The sequence below is a fragment of the Diceros bicornis genome, chromosome 4 (assembly GCF_020826845.1).
Source record: "Diceros bicornis minor isolate mBicDic1 chromosome 4, mDicBic1.mat.cur, whole genome shotgun sequence".
NCBI classification, from domain to species: Eukaryota; Metazoa; Chordata; class Mammalia; order Perissodactyla; family Rhinocerotidae; genus Diceros; species Diceros bicornis.
In genome coordinates, this window is record NC_080743.1 from 21,180,771 (window position 1) to 21,199,626 (window position 18,856).

General features: G+C 40.5%; 1 long non-coding RNA gene and 1 pseudogene across 1 annotated transcript; one reads left to right on the forward strand and one right to left on the reverse strand.

Moving 5' to 3' along the window:
• Nucleotides 1-140: 140 nt before the first annotated feature.
• Nucleotides 141-9,911, forward strand: LOC131404108 (uncharacterized). Its single transcript, XR_009219729.1, has 4 exons — nucleotides 141-566; nucleotides 1,938-2,077; nucleotides 2,186-2,336; nucleotides 7,705-9,911. It is a non-coding gene; the product is annotated as an uncharacterized LOC131404108 (long non-coding RNA).
• A 673-nt stretch (nucleotides 9,912-10,584) lies between these two features.
• LOC131402215 (large ribosomal subunit protein eL34-like) lies at nucleotides 10,585-10,957 on the reverse strand (annotated as a pseudogene).
• Nucleotides 10,958-18,856: the final 7,899 nt, after the last annotated feature.

Here is an 18,856-nt window from a genome sequence, read left to right on the forward strand (position 1 = left end):
CCGCGGCCTGCATTGGTCCGGTGGGGGCCCGGAGCCTCCTCCTCGCCTCCAAAAAAGCCCAGAGAAAAAGAAAACCTTATCCCCAGAGCCCGAGCGGGATGCGGGCGCAGCTGCGGCTGCGGCACCTGTTACGCCCTGTGATTCACCCGGCCGGGGCCTGCTCCCCGCCCCCTCCTCAGCCTGCCCAGCTCGGGGCCCAGGGCTCCGTGGGGGAAGGGGGTCGTGGCTGCTTTAAAGCACGTGTTCCGAGCCGCGGTGAACCCCAGTGCCCACCCATAGGAGCAAAAGGGAAGCGCCTAGAAGAGCCAAGTGCACTTGGAAAAGTGGAGAAATAAACCAAATAGCAGCCGGCACCCAGAATTAGGTCAGGCCCAGGGGAAGGGAGGTTCAGGTGTCGGGAATCGTGGAGGCAAACAACCCAACCGGGAGAAAGTTACCTGTTAAATTAGGGGAAAGAAACGGACCTGGGCAGCAGACAGCGGGAAGACTAAGAAATGGCACTCGTGAACCAGAGGTTTATGCAAAAATGCCCTACACCCACCCAGCAAAATATGTGCAAAGAAACGGTAAGCCTGCACCCGTGGCCAGGGTCAGGCCGGCTCCTCCCCTGCTCCATGTCAGCCTGAAATTCTCCAGGGAAGAAAAGAGGCCGGAGGAAGGAAAGAGATCAGATGGAGAAATGGCAGGCATATGAGTTGAGTTATAAACACAAAGATGTACTTTGATGGATTTTTTTTTTAAGTGAAGCCAAGAGAGTTACTCAAGAGGGGAAAAACAGGTTTAGTATCTTAAGGAGGCTCCTGAGAGCACTATGAAACTAAAATAGTATGAGATGAGAATGAGAAATATTAACTCTGAAGAGCGAGAGAGGAAGGAGTGCTCCCTTCCCGATTTACACGCACGTATCCCCAGTCCTGGATGAAAGAGCAAGGAGAGAAAATGAGCCCGCCATGGTGACAACTTCGGAGTCCAACGAAATCCTCCTCATTGCCTTTGGCCTAAGCGATTAGGAGGCCGGCCAGACGCCGTCAAGCATAGGTGAATGACAGCCAAACAAGCCGTTAGGGCCCATCATTATAAGGACGCTATTAGTGCAGGGCTGGTAGGGAGGAAGAAACCAATTATTGCAATGATTACTTTTCTCCCTAACCCAGACTGCTGATGGGGGGAGGGGGTTACCCCAGCTCCCGAGAGGGCCTTTGAAATTTCATAGCAAATATCCCACACCCCTTTCCATCTTAAGAAGCAACTTAACATGAGTTTTTCTTTGAAAGAACACTTAAGGCTTCTTTTTTTTTTGACCATTTCACCTCCTCACAGTCAAAAAGGGAGAGCTCGCTCTCCGATTAGCTAGAAGAGTTGAGATCAGTCAATTCAGTAAGCAGCGTCTGGCACACCCTGTTGCGATCTAACGCTAACAGTCTGATTTGAAGAAGGTTTGGGTCGGGCTGAAGTGAGCTCCGGAGAGTTCGGCCCCGCCCCCAGCTCCAAGGGTGAATCACATCTGTCTGAATAAACCAGCAGTTTTCAATCTTTTGCTCTGGGGACCCTCTTTCCACTCCCCAAAATTATTGAGGGCCCCAAAGAGCTTTTGTTTATGTGGGTTATTTCTGTTGACATTTACCATACTAGAAATTAAAACTGAGAAATTTAAAAATATTTGTTATTTAAAAAAATAATAAAGAATAAAAATTGTCAACATAAATAGCACATTTTTATGGAAAATATGTTCCAAAAAAAGGTAGAAAGAGTGGTATTACTTTAAAAATTTGCAATTGTCTTTAATGTGTGGCTTAATGAAAGGCAATTTGGTTTTCATATCTGCTGCATTCAATGTGTTGCACTATTTCAGGTAGCCTTTGGAAAACATAAGAGAATGGGAGTAAAAAAGGCAAATAACATTTTAATATTATAATAAAATAGTTTTGACTTTGCAGACTCCCTGAAAGGGTCTTGGGGATCCCCCTCCCAGGCTTCCTCAGATTACACTTTGAGAACCACTGGTCTGCACCTGTCTTGGTACTGTGTCCCCCTTGTCAATGACTGGTTTAGGAGCTGAGCTTGTAACCTAATACTGGTGAGTACATATTGGGAAGTAGAGGGTAGGGGATTTCAGGGGGAGGGTTTTGTCCCTGAGAGCCCATAAGAAGTCTTTTCCTTACTTCTCGCCTTGGCCATCCTCCAGGGAGCAAGACATGTTTGGAGCTGTGGTGGCACATCCTGCATCAATGAGAGGAAAGCGGGAAAAGCAATACGGGAAAGGCAATCCGGAACCCAGACGTCACTGAATGGCTAAATTACCCTACCCTGGCTTTGCATACCTCCAGACTGCTCAGGTGGGAGAGCGCAAATGACTGATTGCTTAAGCCATTGTGGGTCAGGTGTTCAGTTACTGGCAGCTAAGGAGATCCTGACTGATATACAGGACAGGTAAAGAATTTGGCTGCAGCCTAAAAATAGTCTAAGGACACTTTTAGCCCAGGGCTAGAGGAATTGGGCTTGATAGAACTATGGTAAGGAAAGATAAAGGGTAAAGATGTAATCTGGAATTTTTCTTTTAAATGCTTTGCTTTGCCTGCTTTTGCTTCTTTAAGCAAAATTAAGGGGATGTGACTATCAAGTGGTGTTGTCTTCCAGAATGCATCAAAATTTCCACCCTTGTTCCTCTATAGTCTAGTTTTATCACAGTGGTCAAAGTAATTCTTTTAAAATACAATTCAGATCATGCCACTTCTCTGCTTTGGCTCCCCTCACTCAATGTTAAAGCCAAAATTCTTTCCATGGCTGCAAAGTTCTTATGACTTGCCCTCTATCTCCTTACCTCATGTACTACAACTCTCTCCCTTACTCAACTACTAGCCACCTCATTGTTCTTCAACCTTGCTAGGCACATTCCTGCCTCAGGGCATTTGCACTAGCTATTCCCTCTGTTTGAATGTTCTTCCCCTTAACATCTATATTACTTATCTCTCCTCTTTCAAGTCTACCCAGTCATCTTCTTTGTGAGGCCCAACCTGACAACATTACATGTGTTTAAAATTGGAACCCCCTCCAGCTTTCCAAATCTCTCTTACCTTGCTTTTATATAATCTTTAACCATAATATAGAGTTTACTCATTTTGTTTGTTTGTTTGGTCCTTCTCCCTTTGCTAGAATGTAAGCCAGCAGGAACAGAGATTTTGTCTGCTTGTTCACTGATGTGTCCCCAGTGCCTAACACAGTGCCTGGGATTTAGTGGTTAGTGCTCAATAATTAGTTAGTGAATAAATGAACATAACTTCACATGAATGTCATTTCAAAGTAGTCACTTTGGCAGGCTGTATGCATATTCAAATGATGCTGCTCAAAAGGTATCACACCAGTAGGCACTGAATTTGTTGAAAAGAATTCTTTCTTTGATAATAAATCTGATTTTTGGAACAGTACAAAAGTTATTCAGAGCCAAATCTGATGAACACATTCTGGAGCCATGTTAAAATGCCAAAGCTGTGTTTTCCAACTAAGTTACTGCATTTGGGTGGATAGGGAAAGGTCAAAAAACAAGATGTGTGTGATTTTCTAAGACAGTAAACTGACTCTGAACATAATTTCAAAAAGGAGTTCTAAAAATGTGCACCACTAACAAGTTGCAGAAAAAGTATACATGTATATATCTTAAACTCTATATGTTTGTGTGTCTGTGTGAATGAATCTCTTCCACCCTGTCTGCAGACTTCCATTCTTGCTCCCACTACATCAAAATCTTTCAAAAATGAAAATCAGATCCTCAGGGCCAGCCCTGAGCATAGTGGTTAAGTTTGGCCCGCTCCACCTCGGCAGTCTGGGTTCACAGGTTCGGATCCCAGTCATAGATCTACACCATCATCAAGCCATGCTGTGGCGGTGACCCACATACAAAATAGAGGGAGATTGGCACAGATGTTAGCTCAGGGACAATCTTTCTCAAGCAAAAAGAGGAGGGTTGGCAACAGATGTTAGCTCAGGGACGATCTTCCTCACCAAAAAAAAAAAAAGAAAATGAGATCCTCTCTGCTCCCCAGCCCTCCCACCCCCTCCCCAATTAAGAACCTTAAATGGCCTCTCATTGTATTTAGCATGAAACTGAACTTCCTACCCAGTCGTGCCTGCATGACCTGGCCCCCATGCCCCTCTTGGAACTCTCACTTTGGCACACAAGGTGCCAGCCTTAGTGGCCCCCTTGTTTGTTCTCTGGCTCTTTGAACCTGCCCTTCAGTCTGCCTGGAAGGCTCTTCCCACAAGGATTCAAGACTCTGATTCTTTTTCATCATTCGGATCCCACTTCCAAATATATAAAGCAACGTTCCCAGGCTTGGTTTTATTTGTTTATTTGTTTGCTGGCTTGTGGTCTGTCTCCTCCCACTAGAATGTAAGCCCCATGGAGGCAGGGACCTTGCTGGTCCTGTTTGCCTCTGCAGCCCCACCCCCTCCATACCTGCACTGGAGGGTGGCTGACCAAATTATTAATGGTGAGATTAGGAGGGAGGTGGACGGGAGGGAAGGAACATCCACTTTACATTTTATTAACTTCTGTTATATATGAATTTTTACAAGTGTGTATTATTGTAATTTTAAAATGTTTTATTTTTGCTTCAATAAGTAGGCTCTGACTTTAATATACGTGTTAAGTTAATAATCCACCCCCTATTTACTCATATGTGTTCCTCAGAAACCAGTGTTTCAAATACCCCAGCAAACATTCAGGCCACATAGCTTCTACTAACATGTGTATTCAAATCTGGATAATAAAGGGACCACTTATAAAGGCTTTCGCTATAATTCATACCATCTGGATTATTTCAATAGCAGCAACCATTCCTGGATCTAGAGGAGAACGTTTCTTGTTAGGGCCTGTATGCCATAACAGATGAGAAGAAGGGCTGAGTCACCTGCGCTTAATGGCCCCACTTTCATTAATTCTGTGTTCTGGCCAGGACTATCTTTCCAGGGGTGGCGGGGTGGATTAACAAAGTCTTGTTGGATACTGTGCTAGGAACTTTCATATCCATGGCCTCATTTTATTCACAAGATCAATTTAAGGCTGTTTGTAATAAACTGCAAAATAGTATAGGACAGATTCCAAGGGCGATAAGGCTCCAGAGTTCCCCGTGTGGGCTGGAGTGGTCAGAGAGTCCTCCATGGAGGAGAAGGAAATGGAGTAGGGCCTTGGGGCAGTCTTCACTCTGCCAGCCTGGCAATAGGCAGAAACCAGACCACCAGCTCTGCTTTGACTTCTAAAAGGTGGCCTTATGCTTAGCTGGACTTGGCTCCTCTGGGCATCTGAATATCTGCATCATGCTGCATTTCCAAAGATAATTGATTTCTGGCTAATCTCTTTGGATTTGGGCCAGTAGTAGTCCAGCTTGAAATGACAGTCCTGTGCCACTTACAAAGTGCTGCCCGAGTTCAGGAAAAACAGACCACTGAAGTTCCCTTTTCCTCCCACCTCCATCCAAGTGAAAATTCCCAGAAAAGAAAGCTATCCCTCCTCATTACCCTCCCCACCCCACCTTGTTCTACCCCACCCTGCCACCCACAAACACACAGAGCAGCAGACATGCCTGATCATCTTCTAGGTGTTCCCTTCTTAGTGCATTAGATTTTTGTCTAGTCTGCTGAGTGTTTGCTCTACTATTTCTTTTGAAAGTATTCTTTTTGTGCAAGAATGCCTGATGCATTTTATTCAGCTCTGACACTTTGGTTTCCAACTCTCCATTTGTCCTAAATTGATTTATTAATTTTAAAATATGCCATGAAAAACTTGACTATGCATAAATCACTCAGTAGATAAGGTGCTATCATAGAACAGTGGTCAGGTACCAACTAGAGTAATTCTCAAACCCTGTTTTTCCAAGAGAGAAGCATAGCTCCTTTCGTAAATGCAGTGAACACACATGCAACACACACACACACACACACACACACACACAATAGGCAATCATTTTGATCATTCAGGAGGACTGTCCTGAATTCTGATCTAACACTTCAACCATGTTAACTCAAGTCCTCAACATAGACTCGTCTGCTTCAGGATCCAATCATACTAAGCATAATGATTTTTTATATTTTTACTGAAAACTTATGGCGTCTCATCACACAGCATATAACATTTCACTTTTTAAAAATTCATCAGTTATACATACATCAATTATACATATCTCCTCCTGGGTCTCTCCTCCAGCCATCTTGTTTTTGCTCAATCCTCCTTTCCCTTCCAGTACACAAACACACACACACGCACACACACACGCACAAAGCTAACCTTGCTGACTACAGTGGCCTCTAAACCTTTCTCAGACAGAGCAATTTGGCTCAGTCTACTTTTCTAAACTTGCAAATTTAAACCCAGAGCATTGATCATCCAACAAAAGACCCTCTAAGGAAGTGGGAGGGGACTATAAATGACCCAAAATGTTTTTTAGTTAGAAACCTATTTAAAAACCACTGAGCACAAAGATCCAGCATTAACTTGAATAGTTCTAACCGATTTAATTCTGCACCAAAGGACCCTTTTAATTCACATAGTCTTAGTCTCCCCCCTCTTATTTGAAATTTTCCTCAATGGTTTAATGAATATTTATTGAAGGATTACCATGTGCCAAGCACTGAGGGATATAAGGTCCCTGCTCACAACAGCAACTCAGAGTCTCCCAGGAAGACAGAATAATGACAGTCTTAGTATTGTAGAGAAGTAGAGCAGACCATAAGCACTGGAGTTAGACTGCCTGGGCTGAAATACTGGCTCGGACACCTGGGTCCATGTTGACATCACTGAGCTCCCAAACCAACCTGGGGCTTCCTGCCTCTGGGCATTATATTTAGTAAAGAATAAATGCTTGTGGTCTAAGTCATTACTAGTTAGGTCGTTTGTTAGTTGCAGCCAAAAGCATCCTATCTGATAGTAGGATCTGAAAAAAGAACTCTCATGAAGTAATTTGAGGGTGTGATATTTCATTTTATTTGTACAAATATACTCAAGTGTCACAAGTAGAAACAGTCAAGTGAGCAAAAAGTCAGTGAAAAATGGGGTATAGGAGTTATTTACAAAGAACGGATTGAATGGAATAATTAAATGCAAAGCAGGGAAAATGTGGCACTATTTCTATGCTTTGAATTATAAATATATACTAGGATATTAACATTTTTCTAAACTATATTTTCTTTATTAATTTAACTAAGCCAGAAAAATTAAAGCATATTGATAAACACAACTTTTCACAAAATGATTTGCTATTCTGAAGTTTTCAGGCCACAGCACTATGTTTTCTTGCTAGTGCTTGCTTTATGTTATATTTTCCAGGAAAAGTTGTGTGTAAATAATGTATTTATAAATCTAATCATGTTCTAAATGTACTAGCAAAACTATATATTTAAAAGAAAATTATGATAAATCTTTTTGTGTGACGAATGACATCTTTGTAGAACAAATAATCTCTTTATCATTTATCCATTCTATAAGATCATATTTTAATATGCTGGATTTCTTTAAAAGAGTTTAAAATCATTTAAAACCCAGACTTTTGTGCAACTATTTTAGTGAAGAGTTTTCTGTAATATGAATCATATTACCGAAAGCCAAGGTTTGCAATCAACAAAACAGTTCATATCTTTTTATTCTGCAGCTGGCAACTCAATTTTATCTTAGTGATAGATTTCCACTTGATTTCATTATTTATATTTTGCTAGGCAAAGTTCTTTTCCTGCGTTCTCAGTGAAGAAGAAATCTGGAGGCTTGGTTCCTGATGGATTTTATTTCCTGCTTTGTAAACCTCTGTCGACGTCATCAAATAATTGCTCGAATTGAAATATAGTGGAAAAGAATCCTCTATATATTGGGTAAACACCCACATAAAATTTCAGATTTGAAAAACTTTGATGTCAGTTAAAATATGGTATTGATTTAAAGTTACAGCTTAAGGCTGAAAATCATATGTGAATCTGCCTGTCCCTTTAAAAAGAAAAGCGATTATGTTCTGGTTGCTGAGCTCTCTTGGATTTATTTTATCTTAGCAGCTGTTCCTGAAGTCGATGTTATTCAAATGAGGGTTTTCAAGCTCTTTGTTGTGTTCTTCAACTTATGGTATATGCTATCAAACGTAAAACCCAAATTTAGAATGCGGTGGGGGTGGGGACAATTAGAAATACCGAGAAATAAAATAATATTGGAAAAAACCCTTTAGTTTTCATTTAACGAAGATAAAACTGTTAAACATGATCTTCCTGAAGCCCCAGTAACAGAAGCAAGACAAAACCCTGGAACCTCCAAGCACCAAAAGTTGGATGATATATTTAGTAATAAGTGCATGTGTAGGGCGGAGGGGAGGTGTCCCAGATGGAAATAATGGAACTTCCTGTGGTTATAGAAGATGAGGAAAGAACACACCAAATACTTTTCTTGCCACTCTGGAAAGAAGCATATTATAAATTTTGCGTAACATAGGCTACCGTTTGATCTAGAAAGAATAACTTTACAACTCATACACCTTCTACTTCCTTTATTTTCATTTCACTTGTTTTCCAAGAGGCAGCATAGCACAATTGTTAAGATTGCAAACCCTGGGCAAGAATATTGGCTCTGCCACATATCGGCTGTGGAAACTTGTACTTTTCCTTTAATTGACACAGTAAACCAGTTTGCTTCAGTAATAGCAAAGTATATATCAAACTTTAATTTAGTTAGGAGTTATCATCCTCATTTTCATGTCATATATAATCATTTCCTAGTATTGATGTTAATCATTTATTGAGTGATTACTACTTGTCGAGTGCTGTTCGAAGTGCTTTACATATTAATTCATTTAATCCTCACAGCAACCCTAGGAGGGAGGTATCATTATTGCCTATATTTCCAGATTAGGAATTAAGCAGGGAGAGGTTAAATAATTTGCCTATTGTTTAACCTAGAGGTTAAGTAATTTACACACAGCCAGTAAATTTCAGAGCTGAGGTTTACAGAGCTCTTCTCTTAACCACCCTGTCATTACCAATCTGTTTAAGACTGCCTTAATCTCTGTGGCTCTCCAATCATTTTTGTTCAAACACTTGCTGATTAGTGAATAGAAATCTTCAAACTAGGATAACCACCTCTGCCCATGTACGTGAAAACTCTCCAAGTGGAGCAGAGGATGGATAGCTTTAAGAGCATCAATTCCACATCCTCCACTTTCATTTCCACACTTTCCTAAAACTTCTCTGCCTGGAACATGCTTGTGGGCTCTTTTCCACCCCCTTTTCACAACTGCCATTTTTCCACTTAACAAAAGAAAGTCATTCTCACAGATGCCACATCTTACTATGGCGCATTGACCCTAGGTGCACAAAACAGAAAATTAGAAGCCTGTGTTAGTGTTGAGAAAGAGAATAACTATGATGACTGGGAACAAAGCTGTCACTTGATAGAGCCTTAAAAATAATTTAAATGACAGATCATCACATGATTTTATCATCACATGATAATTAAAAGTTCAAGGAATTGAGTAACCACTACAACCAGTTCCTCACATTCCCATCTACTTATTTCTGTGAACAAAGTACTCAGCATTTATATCTACAAGAACAGTGTCAAATGCATGAATAGAATCGAGGCGGAACTCAGTCTCATTCTAGCTATAAATAATATTCATCCACAAATCCACTGGACAAGAAAAAGCCCCTTCCATTTCTTTAAAAGATGCATTTTCAATAAAATCTTATTTTTTATGTTTAAAAATAGTTATCAATTTGTAATATAGCCACTGTTTGATCAATTGTGTACTACTAATCATTTTAGTGATAACTCCACTCAGAGACATTTTTAACACCTAGAAGCTTATAGTCACAGGAAAGTAAAATTATGTAAATATGTAGTTATAATGTCTGTTGTAAAGAATGATGTAATGATCAATAAAAATTTTTCAAGCATGAAAATACTCAATAAGATAACATTCTGTGGGGGAAATTGAGTGAAAATATGACTTCAAGAAGAAGAAGAAACAATGTAAATTTTCTGACTGTTAAAGAAGAGCTAGTTCATGTATATTTAAAATGAATAATGTTGAGTAACAAATTACTGTGGGATTTAGATTCTTTGGGGTAAATTTAAAAGAGTGAGCTAACAGCTTTATTTTTAAATATCATGAATTATAATATGCTAGAAATTATACCCTTTGCAAACTTATGATGAAAAATTGTAGGAGGCAACACAAAAATGTGGGAGGCATACAAGTTTTTCAAAATTCTTTTAGGGAGGGTATGTGAGCAAAATTTTGAAGACCACTGATCTCGAAACCCACATAAGATCTTCCCAGGGTGCTTAAAATCGAGTCCAGGTAATCATTAACACTACCATTTTACACATAAAAACATGATTGCTATGTAAAATAAAATGCCCTTGGTCACTGTTCTGTATGCCCTGGACATTCAGCATTCAGCAAATGCTAACAAATCAGAACTGAATATACCACTTTGAGTTGATATAGGCACTTTTTGCTATGCTATTCTTTCATCTCTCAAGACACTGTGTGTAGCTATGTCTACCATCCTGAGTGTGTTTCAGGAAAACAATAACACAAAAAACATTTTTTTAAAATTTTTTTTATTACTCAAAAAAGCTTCATTTTTTTATTTAGCTTTCTGCCTCTGTGCTTGTGCCTTCAACACTTTCCCAACGATTTTCTGCTCCTCAGTAAGGAAAGTCCATCTGATCCTGTCATGACCACACTTAGCACACAGGGAACCTCCATAGGCCCTGCTGACATGTTTTTTCATTTTCGACAACCTCATAAGAACTTTAGGTCTCACAGCACGAACTCCTCAAAGGAGGCAGCCACATGCGGATTTGGGTGCGTTCCCAACCTTCTTGATGTAAAGGGGTTCTATTACGAGGGGCTCAGGACAGCCTAGTTTTGTTAGAGGTTGTATTATAGGATAGCCTATGATGGTATGTCAAACACTGGACCATTTTGAATGCTTCTAAACACCGTCCCGGAAGAGGAAAAAGGAAGTGCTTGTGAGTTCAAAGGTCAAAACAAAACAAACCCACGTCTTTTAAGATAAAGCAACATTACCACAAGATTTTCCTGTGATTTCTCTGTTAATATAACCCTGGTCTATGAGCTACTTAGGATATGTATTTTCCAAAGCCAAATTTAAGACCTATGATCTGATATGTGAAAGTGTCCTTTGGAGGTTAAACTGGCAGTTTACTGGAAATCAGATATTTCCTGAGAATCCAGGGATTCAGGTCACAATAAGTAATAAATAATATGATCCACGGAAAGTCTTATAACTTACTCTAGTGCCACACTTGAACTCTAGAAAGCTTGGATTCTCATTTTATTCTGCTACCAATCTTTAATAAATAACTTCTCTGGGCCTCATTTTCTTCCCCTATAAAATAAGCGGGATTACTTACATATCTTTTGTTTCCTTCTGCGCAGAAGTTCTATTGATTCATTAATTCAACAGACCTGTACAGAGCACCTGCTAAGTACCAGTGCTGGGCCAGGTGCTGGAGATTCTGAGGTGAAGGAGACAAAGTCCTTTCCTTCAGGGTGCTTCCAGGCTATGAGGACATTACAGATAATTACAGTATAGAGTGAGAAAAGCTATAACAGAGGAATGTGGAGGGCACAGTGGCGGCTCAATGGAGGGAAGTGTCAAGTTAGGGAAGACTTCACAGAGGAGGAAACACATAAATGTATCTTTTTGTCCATTTGATGCTTTAAAATTTTTTAAATTTTCAAAATTTTCATTACTTTTAAAGATGAGGCAATATATTCATATGATATAAAATTCAAAATGTACAAAAGGGCATGTTGTGAAAAGTTTCCGTTCTACCCACACCACCCCCCACCCACCACACTGCCCAGTTTCCCTTCTTGGAACAACCAGGACTGCTTGTTTCTTGTATAGTCATCCAAAGATTTGAATTCTATCTTAAAAGAATGAATACAAGATAATCAAGTGAAAAACAGGGACCGAGCATTGCAGACAAAGGGAACAGCCTGAGCCTGTGGGAGAGTCGAGGTCCGCGAGGATGCAGGGCAGGATGGGTCAGCTCCTTAAGGGGCCTTCCCATGCTAAGGAGTTTGGATCTGATCTTGAAGCATTAGGACAGCCATCAGTGGATTTAGAGCAGAGAAGATGCCTGACTAAATGAGTGATTTGGAAAGAGCACTCTGGCCGAAATGTGGAGAATGGATTGGAGAGAGGTAAGATCAGTGAGGGAGACCAGTTAAGAGGCAATCGTAATAATCCAGGGAGGAACTGAGTACCCAAGCCAGGACAGAATCAGTGGGGATTGGAAAGTGGGCCAATGCAAGTTATCAAGGAATAAGGATAGATAGCGTATTGGATCAATCCAATTCTGATGAATTTAATTCCTGTTCTCTCCTCACCTAAGAATTACCTGAGTCAAGTTCTAAGAATAATTAGAATTAAGTATCCCCTCCCTTTACGCTACCACCAGGGCACCCCATCTTCTCTTAGATGTTTATCTCAGTGACCTCAAGATGTCCAAGTCTCCCAGATTAAATTTCATCCCTCACATCCTTATCCCCATACTGCTCTGTCAGCGGAAAAATCCCCTAGAGCCACACGCTTCTTTGAACAGTCACTTCAACTTAGTTCTGAGGAAAACCTGGCTTTCCCCTGAGGACACTGAACTCCCTGCGGCCCTCATGAGTGGTGGCCAGTTTTCTCTCGCCGATCACGCGCCGCAGGGCCAGAAGGTGATACAGGTGCTCTTCTTGTTCCTCACTGCCGCTTCCAAACCACTGTCCCTTTCTTGCTCTCCCCCATCAGTTGCTTGGAAGCTTCTTCTATCAGACTGCCCCTTCCTCCAGACCTCTTTGCTATGGTCCACTCCTGTCCTCCTGCTCACTCTCATACCTTTCTTGGAGATTTCAACAAGAGGTTTACTGTCTTTCACTCCTCCGTTCTCCCGTCATTACTCTTGGTGATTTCAATATCTGCATGAATGGTCCATCCAACCTCATGGCCTCTCATTCCTCAACCTCTTTATTTCTGGTGATCTTTCCTCCTGCCACTCCACTTCAGCCACCAACCCCCACAGTTATCCTTAGACCTTGTCATTTATAACTGCATCCCCTCAGTTATCTCAGTTACAAGCATCTTACTTCTACATTTCCAGCTCATGGCCTCTCATATTTCAGCTCAAAAAAATCTTCTACTTCACTAGGTACGTTGTTCCTTTGACGCTACTGCCTTTTCACTGTTCATCTCCATCCCTCAGGCCCTCATTCCCTCCTTACCTAGCCCAGATTCCATGGTTCTGCATTGTAATTACTCCTTTAAATATGCTCTTACCTCTTTTGGGCTTTTATTGCTTTCATTATCCTAAGTGAAAAAAATCCTAACTCTGGTAATAGTTCTCTGTCTACCTTCTCTGCTCCTGTCCTTGAGAATCTAAATATGTTTCAAGAAAAATGTGATTATGCTGACCTCAACCCTTAAGTTGACCCTTAATGCTGATTGGCAATCCTTCTGCATTTTCCTAGTCAACTTATTCTTTGACTTTCCCAGACTATTTCATTCTTCAAAACTCCATCACCGTCCCCCTATTTCGTCGACCATTTCTCTCAGACAAATATAAGCAACAGAAGAGACTCTCACCATCAAATCTACCTCCTTCCTACATCTATTCCTGTATACTCTGCTTTTCGTCCTGTTGCAATGGATGAGCTGCTCAGCCTCCTGCCTAAAACCATCCCCTTCACTTGTGCACTGGATTCCAACCCGTCCTACTCCCATGATTACCCACTTGTTTTCCTATATTATATGTTTAAATTCTTCTCTCTCTATTGAATCATTCTCGTTAGCAAACAAGCATACTTTAAAAAAAAATTCTCCCTTGACTCTATATCCTCCAACTACTAACTCATTCTTTTGCTTCTCTTTATAGAAAAACTACTTAAAAGAATTGTCTATGCTCAGTGTCTCCACTTCTCTACCTTCCATTCCTTCTTGAATCCACCTCTAATCAAGCTTGCCTTCTGTGACTGAAACCTCTTTGTCATGGTCATGTTGCCAAATCTAATAGTCACTTGTTCATCTTCATCTTCTCGTCTTACTCAACCTCTGGACAGTGCAACACAGTTGAAACAATTTCTTCATTTGATTTCCATACTCCAGCAATCTCCTTTCCCCTCCTCTTTTCTTTTCTCACTTGCCATTTTTCTCAGTTTGCCTTGCTTATCCTTCTTTTTCTGAGCTCTAAATTTTGGAGAATATAGTGGACATACTCTAAGGTGACCCCCCCCGATGAATCACACCTTGTATAACACACTCCCCTTGAGTGTGGGTGGAATCTGTGTCTAGTTTTTAGCGAATAAAATATGGCAGCAGTGAGAGCACTTTGTAGATGTAATTCGGGTCCCAAATCAGTTGGTTTTCAGTTGTCTAAAAGGGAGATTATCCTGAGTGGGGCCTGGCTTAATCAGATGGAAGCTCTTAGGAGGGCCTGGACCTTCCCTGAGGTCAGGGATTCTCTTTCCTGCTGACCTTGAAGAAGCAAGTCACCATAAGTTTTACAGAAATAAATTCTGCCAATAAGATAAGGAAGCTTGGACGATCTTTCCCCAGGTGAGCCTCTGATAAGTATGCAGCCCAGCTGACACTCAGATTGTAGCCTGGTGACCCAGCTTAGCCACGCCTAGATCCTGACCCATAGAAAGTATGAGATAATACATGTGTGTTGTTTTAAGCCTTTATATTTGTGGTAATTTGTTATTGTAGCAATATAAAATGAATACAGAGTGTTTCGGGACTTAGTCCCCAGGCACTCTTCTTTTGAACTTGGTGTTGACAAATGGTTCCCGTCTTCTATTCCTACGTCAATCTAGTCAGAGTCCTGACTGTAGAGGCTGGAGAGCTAAAGAAAACACATTGTCCAAACCTCTCTTGCACCTAAGTCCTGGATGCAAATTAAGAGCCATTAATTAGATACACCAGTGTGAGATTTGAAAGGAAAAAATGAGGCACAGGTAATTCTTACTGCTTTGACTGTTTTCTTCGAGCAAACATGGTTTGAAGATCACAGCGTTGAGTCTCTGGTTTGTGGATATTGTGAGGTAGTTGCAGTGGTGGTGTTGACTGTACTCAGCTTTCCAATGTCCAAGAACCAGTTTCCAGTTGTCAAGAGGAAGTTATGGTGACTGCAGAGACCAGATTCCACATCCCACTCTCCAGCCAGTTGTGCAGTGAAGGCAGCAACTCCTGATCCCAGTTTCCTCATCCTTAGACTGCATCTATGGCAGTGTGTTTTCCCTCCATTCAACAAATATTGAGACTCTAATAATGTGCCAGGTACTGTTCTAGATGCTGAGAACACATCAGTAAATAAACAGATCAAATCACTTTCTTGATAAAGCTTATACTCTAGTGACTTTGCTAGTTTCAGTGGAAGATTCCTGATTCCTCATTTTCTTAATTGTAATAAGTTCAGATCTTTGAGTGAGTAACAATGCACTGCTGGTGTTTAGACTTCGGTTGCCTGCGTGGGTCCCTGTGGCATCTCTTGCCTATCAAAGTTTCAACCACAGAGTTGCTTTCAGTCTATAGCACTTAAGGGTGGATGGTGGTGGCAGGCATCCTTTACCCTGTGTGCCCACACCACTGGCATCCAGGGCAATCACCCAACCTCCTCTTCAGACTCCATACCATGTGTCAGGCAGTACTCTGGGGGTGACCATGCATCTCTTCTGACAGCTTTTGAGATCATCGCTCTGCAAAGCCATTGGAGCCTTCTGATCATGTCCCTCTTGTCCCAGTTGATATGGTGATGTTGTGCTCTTCTAAGTCAGTCTTAAGCCATGCTACATAAGGGACATACATTCCTTGCAAAAATGGGACCAATATTACCTTCTCTCCTGTGGGTGCATTATGTATCCCTCTATTTGTGGAGGTATGTGGAACGCAGGGATGTGGTCAGCATAGAAAGGGGTCACATTCTACAGATAGGGTGATCATGGCCTAAAGAATTCAATAGAAGATGTGGTTGGAAGATGCTGTTCTTTGTTAATGCTATAAAATTACAAATGATAACTTTAACACGAATAGAAAACAAACAGTTCTACACTGAACACTGTATAAGACTTGTATTTGTGATTATCATCAATGAAGCACAGTAACCACTTCTGAGAGAGTCATTGGAAGCCAGTATTCATGAGTAGCACCATGGATGATGCATCCTCATGAGTGATGGTGCAACCGGCTTTAAATACATAGTGTTATGGAAATTGCAAGGGCAAGAAGATCTATAGTCTTTCAATACAAATGAAATTCTAAAAAGCCATGGCAGTATGAGCAACAAGAGCATTGCTACTTTTTTAATAAATATTTATGATATTAGTGAGGAACAGTGTATTTGACAATAAACACGAAGAGATGATTCCTAAAAAGAAGAGATGGCGTCTGGACACTACAAAGACTCTTCACATAAACTGATTGGACAATAAATAAATATGATAGTGCCTCTTCTCTACCCAGTATTCTAAATCTTCAGCAATAAATTACTATACTTTGCATGAGCCCAAGAATTTTATAGTACATTTTGGATCAAATTGTTTATATAGGCAGGGGTCCTATAAAAAATATTTGCCTGCACTCTCTGTCTCCTTCTCTCACCTCTGTCTCCTTCGGTCCATTTGGCCTCATTCTATCCTACTGTGCACAAGATTTCTCCGTGAGGTAGTGATCATGGATGTAGGTAGCTCTTGGGTTACATCTTATTGCTTGCCACCAAAAAGAGATGAGAATAGTGTCTATTCCAGAAAATTCTGGAGACTGTTTTAGCTTGGGTCATATGCCCACTCCTTGGACCAATCACTGTGTCCTAAGGAATGTGGTCAACTAGCCTAGCCTGGATCACCTACTAAAATCCTCTGCCAGAGGCAGCGTTACCATAATTAACAGTCCCACTAGAACCACATGGAATAAAGGAGGAGCAGTTACGGGGCTGGTGCTGTTACCAAAGAAAAAGAGATGCAGGATAAATGAAAACAACAGATACCCCTAATAAAGTTCCTAAGGTGGAATAGACACCTAGTAAAGTGAGTGGCAGACAAATTCTAGAAGACACAACAGTAGTATATTTAGATTAAAATTTATTCCATAACCAAAGTGGAGTCAGTGAAATAAATTTCAATGCTTTATCCAATCATCTATAAAATATAAAATGTAAATAATAAAAATAAAATAATATCATAAAATAATATTTTCATAAAATAGCATTAAGCAAAGGCCCTATGTAAAGTAAAACTTAGGAAAAGATGAAGGGAATCTAATTTATACGTCGCAAATCGGCAACATGTGAGACACATATCCAAATCAGAGCAATACAATTAATACCTTTCACTTTTCATTTTCATAAGAAATAAAGCTTGAAATTTAGGTCACTTTAAATTTAACACACTTTCTGCAAACCTAGTATAGGAGATAAAAAACATGAACACATTCTAAAATATCCAAACAAACATAGCTTTAAGAAACAAAAATAAGCATTTGAAGTTTTTATCTGTACAGAAAATTTTGCTATATTGTTTGTTTAGGGTAAGAATAATTGTTGATAATAAAATATCCTCTTTCTTCAACTCTACAAAACAAACAAAATAAAACAGGAAAATTCATAAACTGCTGGAGGCTTTGGGATGCTCAAGTTCTCAGAACTGCTGTTCACATTTATAAAATATGATGAACTATTTATAATCCCAACATTTTCAGAATTCAGCATGTTTAAATGCTGCTACCTGATTTTACAAGCCAAGGAATTTAAGCTAGAACTGCAAGCAATATGGATAGGATAGTAAAACCCAGACCAGATGGCTCTGCAATACTTTTTAAGTAGGCTGGTGGTAACATGGTGTTATCTGAGGACCCCCAAAAAAACACTTCAAAAATATCTCTCTTATCCAAGAGTCTTGGTGCCTGAATCTCCACCTTTAGCGATTGGGGGAGGTAGAGGACATATGTTGCTTTTGCCTGCCCAGTGTCTATTCCTCCTTCTGGTAACAACACTCTGATTTCCTTAAGAAAGCACCTCTCCCCAGCTCTCCTTGAAGCAGTTAAGTGGCGTTGATTCAGACCCTAAACTTAGAGGTGGGCACGAGACCCAGTCTTGACCAAGCAGAGTACTCCATCCTTCTGGCCACAGCAGTTGGTTAAGCAACAGACATATAACCCAATGAGATCCATTCATGGGATCTTGGATGTAGGGATTGAGAAAGAGACAGTACTCCTTCTTCTGGAAAGCTAGCAGTGAGAGTGCTATATGCCTGGTGTGCCTGGGGCCATTCCCCCTTCTCCTCTCTACCTGCCTCCACTCTCTTAGACCATGGTGCTGGAATTGAGGAATGCCTTTGCAGGCTCTTGCCCAGGCCCTCAGAGCCAAACAATACCATTCCTTGCTAATATTTTCTAGCTCTTTGAGATATTCTAGGACAATTGATTGAAGTCAATAAAGCACTGACTTCCATGTTTCCCAGACAAATCCCAGAAGACACGTTCTAGGAGAACCATGTTACCCTATGTGAATGCAGGGTGTTAATATCACTGCTAATACTCACAAGAGGGAAAAAAACAGACATCTATTTGTAAAGAATCACTTGAATTTTGTTATTCTTTGGATCTGGCCTCTTGGAAAGGAGCTAAATAAACATTCAAATTTTCTAATTACAAAAATAGAATATAAATATTAAATTTACTGTATATACAATAGACAAAGGTCTTAGTGTGTTGTGGTCAACAAGGACCTCTAAAATGAATCCACTCTTTTCCACTCCTGGAAGTCTTCCATGGTGACTAACAAAATGCCAACGATAAGGAGAAAAGCATGATAAGA